The sequence below is a fragment of the Suricata suricatta genome, chromosome 1 (assembly GCF_006229205.1).
Source record: "Suricata suricatta isolate VVHF042 chromosome 1, meerkat_22Aug2017_6uvM2_HiC, whole genome shotgun sequence".
NCBI classification, from domain to species: Eukaryota; Metazoa; Chordata; class Mammalia; order Carnivora; family Herpestidae; genus Suricata; species Suricata suricatta.
The window spans coordinates 117,254,672-117,263,799 of NC_043700.1; the positions used below are offsets into that span (position 1 = coordinate 117,254,672).

At 33.2% G+C, this 9,128-nt stretch overlaps 1 long non-coding RNA gene across 2 annotated transcripts in view; it reads left to right on the forward strand.

Moving 5' to 3' along the window:
• Window positions 1-9,128, forward strand: part of LOC115278160 — a 49,276-nt gene that overhangs the window by 4,247 nt on the left and 35,901 nt on the right. Inside the window, exons 2-5 of one of the 2 annotated variants that reach the window (XR_003902767.1) lie at window positions 3,523-3,574; window positions 4,522-4,831; window positions 7,526-7,620; window positions 7,816-7,856. This is a non-coding gene — a long non-coding RNA (uncharacterized LOC115278160). Of the gene's footprint in view, window positions 1-3,522; window positions 3,575-4,521; window positions 4,832-7,525; window positions 7,621-7,815; window positions 7,857-9,128 lie in introns of those variants that run through there. The other variant, XR_003902745.1, reaches the window with a different exon arrangement.

Consider the following 9,128-nt stretch of genomic DNA (forward strand, 5'->3'; position numbering starts at 1 on the left):
TTTATATACATAAAAATCGTGATAGGTAGGGAGAAGAGGGCAGACCAGCTAGGGACTTCTAGGCCCAGGGAATGACTTGGTAAAATTTCTCAGGGTTTTCTTTTATACAATAAATATCACCTTGTTCTAGCCAAAGGACAAGAAAAGGGTCAAACTAGCAAGAAAGAAACCTTTTAGACAACAGCTCCCCTATCTCAGCCAAATGTCATGGATAGGAAGTCATGCTCCAACTCATTCCTGCTAGCAAAGACTGGGTAGGGAGTACAGATGTATATGATTACTGTCTATAATGAGCACCCCTCCCTCCCTCCTCCATACCCTCCCCAACTAAAGTGATCTCCAGGAAGAACTAGTGAGAAGCTGGGACTTTCATGCCTGGTAGTAACAAGCCCTCATGGTATCAACATAGACTTCCACACTCATGCTAGGCTGTGGCCCCCTTCTTCTGCTGGGACAGGATCAGAAGAGGCCCCCTAATCAGAAAATTTAAATAAGTTCTGGAATCTATCAATATAATATCCTAAATGTCCAAGGTACAACAAAAACTTACTTGTCATAACAAGAACCAGGAAAATATCAGCTTGAATGAAAAAGGCATCAACAGAGGCCATTGTGATAATGACCCATGATGGAATTTTCTAACAAAGATCTCAAAGTAGCTGTTATAAAAAAGGCTTCAAAGAGCAATAATAAACTTGTTTTAAGTATATTAAAAAATAGAAAGTAGAAACAAAAAAATAGAATATACAAATAATAAACAAACAGGAACTTTAGAACAAAAAGTAAACCCTCAGTGAATGAGCTCAGCAACCTAATGTGAAGAACAGAGGAATCAGTAAACATAAAGATAGAACAATAGAAATTACTATGAACAAGAGAGAAAAAATAAACTAAAAAACAAAATAAACAAAGCTTCTGAGATGTGTGGGATTATAAAAAAAATAACTAACATTTATGTTGAATTCCCAGAAAAAAAGGTAGAAAAACAGTGCACCTAAAATATAATTCAATGATACAATGGCTAAAATTTTTCCAAAATTAAATATAAACATATAGCTTCAAGAAGCTTAGTGAAACACAAACAGTATAAACTCAAAAAAAGTCATGTTAAAAATATAGGTAAATTTCTAAAAACTGAAGACAAAGAACAAATCTTGAAAGAAGTACAAGAGAAACACCTTATATATAGTAGAAAATCAATTGGAATTCTCTACACTTCTACATCTAGTGAAACATCATTTAGGGATCCTAGAGAAATCAAAATATTCTCAAGTGAAGCAAAAGTATGAGAATTTGTCATCAGCACATCTGCCCTAAAAGAATGGCTAAAAAAAATTCTTGAAACAAAATGGGCATGATTAAAAACAACAATAAATCTCGGAGCATGAGGAAAGAAAGAACTGAAAAAGTAAAAATATGGGCAAATACAGTAAATATTCCTTCTAATGAGTTTCTAAATTGTGTTTGATAATGAAGCAAAATTTATTACATTTGTGTGGTATGGTTTTCTATACAGAGGAAACATTTAAGACAATTATAAACTATTATAAACTGAAAAGGGCAAAGGATTCAAAGAAGAGAATATTTCTTTGTGGTGATGATGCTTTTGTATCTTGAGCTTAGTGGTTATGTCATGAATCTACACGTGATAAAATGACATGAACTTGACATGAATACCAATCTTAATTTCTTGACTTTAATATTATGCTATAGTTATGTAAAATGTAACCATTGGGGAAGTTGGGTGCAGGGTACATGGAAACTTTCTGGACAATTTTTGCAACTTACTATGAACCTGTAGTTAAAAAGCTAAAAAAAAAAATAGGCACAAAGCCTCTACATCGACATAGGTATATATATTTGCTATGTATTTTTTCCTTTGAAGAATAAATATACTCCATATATTATAAACAAAGATCTGTTCAGGACTGCTTATTCCATCTCACATTCCAGCTTATTCCCAATCTAGCACTGAATCTTTAAAAATCACAGTATGTAGACATGTTACAGGATACTTTTAGCATCATTCAACCTGATCTTTATATATATGAGATGTCAGATTGAAATGCAATAATTAAGTAAAATTTCTAAATGAGATTGATAATTTCCAAGCCAGTATTTAATCAAGTGAACTTTCTTTCTGTCACTGCATGTAAATTGTTAACTTTGCTAACTTTACTATTTTATATGCATTATCAATCTATTGGTATAAAAAATAGTGCTATCTCGACAGCTATAGAAACAGCTATTATAAATATGCTTTCTACTAATAATAGTTTTTGAATAACTATTATGTGCCATGTTCATTAAGTATACCATCTTATTAAAACCCACAACAGTCCTGAAATGCAAATATTAATTTTTTCCATCTTTATATCAGAGATAAAGAAGAACCTCTGAATATTTAAACAACAAACCCAGGATTATCTGTCTAGTGGTGAAAGGCAGTATTCAAACCTACATTAGTATCAGAGAGCCTGCAATCAGGAAAACAAACCACACTAGGAATCTCAAACCAAAAAGATTTAACACCTGGAATTGATTATACACATTTTTAAAAATGAAAAAGCAAAGATTGGAATGAGAGTTAACTCAGAGATGAGAATCAATAAGAAGCAGGTGCTACCTGAAGGGCTGGGGAAACACAAATAACTGTTGGTCGCAGAATCTGGCAGCACAGAGGTCAGGTCTCCATCACAGGTGGCCAATGCTCCAGAAGCAATGTCAGAAAAGAAGAAAGGGAGCTAGGGTGAGAGTGTGGGAGGGTGAGAAAAATGATCATGTTCCTCTTTTCCTGATTTATGTCTCATTGCCCAGTACTTCCTCTTACTGATCACACTCAAAGAGTAGCCAACTGGAAAAATACTCTGGGAAGCAGAGTTTGCAGATTCCCAGTGTAAACAAGGGTAAGGGGACAGAAATGAAAATATTAATTTAGACTGATTTGTTGGTCATAGTATTTATATTGGAACATGGGACTATACACTAGTACTTAAAAGTTGAATTCTAAAGGCTAAATTTGGTTATTATAGTTTTAATTTCTAAGAATTCTAAAACGATGTAATATATACTTTAGTTTTTTTTTTCTTACATCCCCTCAGCCTTCCAGAAATGCAAAGGTAGGCAATTTTGCTTTTATATTTAAGCAGTTGTGAAAAAATCTTTAACATTAAGAAATAATTCTAACCTTTGACAAGACCCAAAGACAAAAAAATGCTGACTTGTTTTACTTTCTTTTCATAGATGCCCGGTTAGCATTCAAGGTGCTAATAAGGCCAAGGTCTCAGGTATATTTCCATAATGGGCCAGTTAGCATCACTGTCTTCATGTCCACAGACTATTTTTCTAAAGTTATTTAGGCATGTTAACAGATGCTGTTGTTCACTTAAAATACCTTGGTGGGTGATGTACCACTGCGAGAGTCGCTGATAGCATTGATAGAGGCAGAAGAAAAAGTTTCCCTCTGATTTTTGCTTTTAAAACTATATTACTTAGATAATTCTAATTATGTCTATCTTGTAGATATTATTACATACAAGAACCTGAACAACATCTCACCAGCAATTTGGAGTAGGTGAGTCATTTGCAAACAATAAATATTAGTGGGTGATAAAATAAATATAATGATTTAGTAAACTGAACCATGACATTTGAAAATGAAATTAAACAGAATAAGATAATTAATAGAATAGAATAGAATAGAATAGAATAGAATCAATAGAATGGGAGAGAAGAGTATTAAATCAAAATAGATCAAGAAGTGAATAATATTTGATGTTTACTTTGGTTGCATATCTGCTTATCTCTATGCATATGGGTTCTGTGTTGTAATATAAAAATGTGCTTCTCACCATAAATTGTGAACAAAATGTTTGAATTTGAAAAATAAAGTGAAAGGATTTAACAAACAATTCTGCACTTCTCACTGCCTATGTATCTAAAACTACTGACTGTGACTAATTTTCTACCTCTCCTGATTGAAAGGAAAAGAGTAGAACACTTGATGCCTAAAAATACTAATTCTTCATAAGAACATCGATTTGACTTAGTTAATTCCTTCCATCCTCACTTTACTATAGATAAAAGTAAGATTTTTAAACCTGTTTTAAAGCCGATATTTTTCATCACTCTGTAGGACGACTGCCACTCCAAATTATATAGATTTATCTTGTTGATTTGAAACTTCTTTTAGGCGGTGGTTAGTTTTTAAACTGTCTTCATATCTGTCTTGTATAGTTTATACCTTACTGGTTGCTTAGGATGGAGGGAGGGCTGTTGTGGTTGCTCTAGGAAGCAGAAGAAGGAATAATAGCAGTTTATGAGCTGTCAGGTTTTGCCAACCTGATTGTGGTAAGCAGAATCTCAGATGGCCCCCAAATATTTTCCACTTTCTAGTGTTCATGGCCTTAAGTTGTCCCATCCCCTTTAATAATTTGATTCTTACTAATAAAATGTAACAACATTAGGGATGTCACTTCTATGATTAGCTTAAGAAGATTGTAACTTCTGTCTTGCTTGCAGATTTTTAGTATTGCCTTCTCAACTTGCACAGTTTGATAAGAAATTTCCTTCTGGAAGAGATACACATGGGATGGTCTCCAGAGAACAGCTATTTGAAATCAAGTCCTTCCATCTCTCCAGAAAACAGTGTACAGGAACTGAAAGCTGCCAATAACCAAATAAGCTAAGATCTTTCTCCAGTTGAACCTTCAGATAAGACCCCCATCTCTTGCTTACAACTTGATTCCAGCTTTTCAAGAGATTCTTAAGAAGAGAACCCATTTATGCCATCGATAAATTCTTGATCCATAGAAATGGTGAGAAAATAAAGGTGTGTTATTTTAAGCAGCTAATTTGGGGTGTATGAATAACTAACGTGTTGGTATATACTCAGTTATCAAACAGAAACATTTGCCACTTTCTGGAAGTATTTTTGGTTTTTACAACTTAATAGGTGCTACTGGAATCTAGTGGGTAGAGGCCAAAGATGCTATTAAGCCTTCTACAATACACAAGGCAGTCGTCCAACAACAAAGAGTTGAGAAACCCTGGTCTAAAGTAAACTGAAGTAGCTTTAGATCTCATTTCACACAGATTTTAGATCTTGTTCCAAAAGGAAAATTATTTTTAAATCCATTCTTCAGAATGTTATTGTAAAATAAATGATATTTCATTCATTTTTGAAGGATGACAACTTCTTTGTTCTTAGAAATATTCCAGTAAGAAAAGTATGAAACATATTTCCATTAAAATACTTTTAAGTTTATTAATTCTAGATCTATGTCCACTCTGAAATATATAGGTAAGCTAGAAGCTGATAATAAAACTTCCAAATGAGCCAGAGAAATTTTTAATCTCACAGTGGTAATATCTCAACAGCCAAATTTATCTTTCTCTACATTTGTCATATTATGCTCCCCCTCAGGCTAAGACTCATTATGCCATCTTTTATCTTACACAGAGATGGTTGACATATAATGCAAGGAGATCCTAAAATCCTGGTGGGTATGTCTGTAACTTTCACATTCAAACAAAAACTCTTCCTGAATACATTAATGGCATTGTCACAGAAAGAAGGCATACATTTTTCCACAAATGGAACTACAAGCAACCAGTGAGCATTGTGAATAGCCAGTATGTTTCACTTATGACCTGTCCTGTCAGAGAAACAGCATAATTTGTATTGTTCACAAATTGATATATTTCTGGTACATAAAAATAACCTGAATGATAAGGAAAAAAATACTCGTGTGATTGTGCTTCAGCCTTATTCAGAACAATATTATTACTGACTTTTTTTTAAGGCAATAAGAGTGACAGCTGATATCCCATTAGAGAAATAGCTCTTCACACTAAAACCAAGCATAGTCATACTTAGAGTTACCATCAACACACAGTCTCACATAGCCATTACTTTCATCAAATAAGCTATATTGTTCCTTTGTCTTGACTGTACAACTTTATACTTGACTTTTGCCCACACAGACAAGGGAATACAGGTTAAGGACACAGCTGTCAGTGTCTGTTGCCATTCAACCGTATTCCTGTCCTGTATTTATTATCTGGACTAAGACAATGGAAAGGCTGATTTAAACTCAGATTGTTATTTTGCTCTGACCATGATCATGACAAAGGATCAGCATAAACTTGAAAAGAAGTTAAAGTGCACCACATGTAAAGTCAAAGGTCTTGGCTCACTATGGTACCTTCTGTTCACTACTCAAAAGTGCCTTCTTATTCTCTTCTTATTCTTCAGTGCCTTCTTATTCTCTACAAAAATTTTACTCTCCATCTCATATTTAATGATTTCTATCCAATTGCTTTTAAAAAAAATTATTTCTCAATACTTTATATCATGAATTCTTATTTCAGTCAAATTCAACCAGATTCTTTTCTTCTTCTTATATCTCTATCACAGTTCATGAAGTTCCCTCCATCTGAACTATTTTTTTTCTCTTCCTGCACAAATTGTAACCATTCTCAAAAGTCCAGGAATTATTTTAGTCTTTATGATGCCTTCTTCAACCCTCAGCAAGAAGACAGTTCTTTTGAAAACGCAAAATGTAGTTTATTTGTATATTTCAGTTCCCATTTTATATTTAATTGCATGTTTGAATTATCTCTGCATTAATATAGTAGACACACAAAGTCTACAATATTAACTACACATGTAATCACCTGACCTAGACCCTAATGAAAAACAAATCACAGGCCTAAATTTGCAAATTCACATCTTTGTTGTCCAATTATTGCATGTATATTTTTTGTTTGGTTTAACCTATTACTGAGTGTATCATTCACTTTATAGAAAAATAATACAAAACTGACAGATAGCACTTACATGGAAATTAAATACTTAATAGTGATCTATGCAGAGCTCCTTAATATCATGTATCAACCCTTAGTCTGGCACTATCAAATAAACATATTGATCTTCCTTATTTCTTTCCTTGGTAATAAAAGATGATATAATTCATCACAAAGATACTCTTGAAAGTCTCAATTGTTGACTTACTCTGGAATAAAGCTTTCTTTTCTAGGACAGGAAAAATGATATGGTTAGTGTGCAATTGCTGTAATGTAGAGGAAATCCAATTAAATTTAATTAAGCAGTTTTAATGACCAAAGTGTTGATACAGTATTAGTTCATAATATCTGGCCTTAATGTGTGTTTTGTCTGATAAATTCATAGTGTCTCCTAACATTCATTTGGCTTGATTCTGTAGCCTGTTCCAGAAGGAAGTTGAATAAACAATTCTCCTTCTTGTATAATGTGATCATTTATGGCATATTTGGGTTATAATAAAATAGAACATTTAGATGGACTAGCAACTATCCTGAGGAATAATGCATGAAGAAGTTAAAAGTGAAAGGAAAAGAACATGGATCAGCTAATTATGCTTTCTCATTAACTCTGATTGCAATTTTGTAAATGAAACTAAATATCCTAGCATATTTAGCAGACTGAATATATTCCATTACAAGGATTTACCTGCTAATAAAATAAAAATATTCTTCTTTTTAGATTGAAATTTGGGTTGATTCCATTCTCTTGCCATCAAATCATAAGGGTACCAGGCAATTAATACTTACTAATGGCATCAGAATCTCCTTCTGAGAGTAAGTATAAAGTCATGAAATCTTATAATTTGCAGTGCCAGGGATTTTGTGTGTACTTATTTTGTGAATTTGCTTTTTGTAATAAACAGTTTAAATAAGTGATTCTTTAAAGGTAATTTCACAAGTTTCTTTTTGTCTTCAGGAGAAATAGCTAATAATAAAGATGATAAAGTATTTAATTTCTTTTCTTTTCAGAGAACAAGTCTTTGAAATATATAACCCTTCACTCATTTGGGTAACTCAATTTAAATAAAATATATTTCAGTACTACTTTGTCTTTTGGAAATTTAGGCATATGGTTAATAGGTGACCAGATAGAGGAGAAATAGAGAAATAATTTTGTACTAGCTTCACATAACATTTTATGTGGCAAATGTAGATAGCACTTAATAGGAGATTTGTTTCTTGGGAAGCAGTTATATGATGATGATGTTGAGAAAGAAGCCTGGAAAAAAGGAGTCCGGAGGAAGTACTAAAGAAGGAACATGACACAATGCAGCACTTTCCAGACAGCGGTTCTCATACACCTGCACCACAATTAACTGAAATCCTTGATAAATACGTAAATTCCCAGGCCTACTCAAAACACATTGGATCAAAATCTTTCAGGGTTGGACAAAAGTATCTGAATTTTTAACAGACATTTTTAGTGATTCTGAAGCACATTAAAAAATTGAGAACTGCTGCTAATAAGAAAAGCACATTTAAAATTTTTATAAGTATAATAAAAACTTTTAAAAAGCATCAGGGCACTCATGTTTCATATTTTCTCCATCTCTTTCCACCTTTTATTCAGCATCTCTACTTCATGTTTCTCTGTAGACTTTGTCTGCTATATAGTCTACCAGGTAGAAGATGGTCACATCACGAAGCCCATATCCTAACATTGATGTTCAAGAAACCAGCCAAATACGAGTCTATATTCATTTGGCCTCAATTCCAAATTTCTAGGGAAGGGATTCTCACTGGCTCAGACTGGATTAAATGCCTATCATCTGTCCAGTAATCTATGGCCAGCAAGACAAGGCCATGAAATAAAACATAGTTACATGGCACTATCCCAACTACCTATGAATTCACTTACAAAACGTTTTGAGCATATTCTATTTTACAGAGACAGGACACCACATCTAAAATACAATAGTACACAGTTAGGAAGCAGAAATGTTTCCAAAGATGAACAAATTATTATATTCTGGGCAGAGAACTTAAAACATGTCAGCCAAGAGTAGCAAAAGAGTGGTAAGAATTTAAGGGCCTATTAAATAAGCAAACACCCCAACAAGGAAAACAAGTACTACAATGTAAAAATATTAAGAAAAGAAAACCCTCTCATATGCATATATGAAAGATGGTATTTAATACATTCCATCAAGGACAGAAATTACATGCTGGTTTTTTTTTCCCCCCATAGGAAGTGTGTCTTGGGCTTTTCCCTTATTATTTGCTTTACTTTTTTTTTCTTTTTTCTCTTTTTTTTGGTGGTGGGGGTGGTTATGTTTAAATGA